Source organism: Physeter macrocephalus, chromosome 11 (assembly GCF_002837175.3).
Source record: "Physeter macrocephalus isolate SW-GA chromosome 11, ASM283717v5, whole genome shotgun sequence".
Lineage (NCBI taxonomy): Eukaryota > Metazoa > Chordata > Mammalia > Artiodactyla > Physeteridae > Physeter > Physeter macrocephalus.
In genome coordinates, this window is record NC_041224.1 from 21,229,052 (window position 1) to 21,229,950 (window position 899).

The following is an 899-nucleotide window of genomic DNA, read 5'->3' on the forward strand; positions in this document are numbered from 1 at the left end:
TCTCTTCAGCAAGTGGTGCTGGGAAAACTGGACAGCTACATGTAAGAGAATGAAATTAGAACACTCCCTAACACCATACACAAAAATAAACTCAAAATGGATTAAACACCTAAATGTAAGGTCACACAATATAAAACTCTTACAGGAAAACATAGGCAGAACACTCCATGACGTAAATCACAGCAATATACTTTTTGACCCACCTCCTAGAGAAATGGAAATAAAAACAAAAATAAACAAGTGGGACCTAATGAAATTAAAAGCTTTTGCACAGCAAAGGAAACCATAAACAAGACAAAAAGACAACCCTCAGAATGGGAGAAAATATTTGCGAACGAAGCAACTGACAACGGATTAATCTCCAAAATATACAAGCAGCTCATGCAGCTCAATATCAAAAAAACAAACAATCCAATCCAAAAATGGGCCCTACAGGCAGGACAGGTATAAAGATGCAGAGGTACAGAATGGACTTGAGGACTCAGGGAGGGGGAAGGGTAAGCTGGGACGAAGTGGAGAGTGGCATGTATACTACCAAATATAAAATACACAGCTCTTGGGAAGCAGCCACATAGCACAGGGAGATCAGCTCGGTGCTTTGTGTCCACTTAGAAGGGGGGATAGAGAGGGTGGGAGGGAGACACAAGAGGGAGGAGATATGGGGATGTATGTATATGTATAGCTGATTCACTTTGTTATACAGCAGAAAGTAACACATCATTGTAAAGCAATTATACTCTAATAAAGATGTTTAAAGAAAAGGAAAGAAAAGGAAAAAAAAGCACAAAAATGTGATAACCCCATACCATTTTGCATAGCAGTGGTACCATTTTGCAATTCCACCCAGTCGTCCTAACAGGTGTGGTTTTCATTTGCACTTCCCTGACGACTAGTGACAT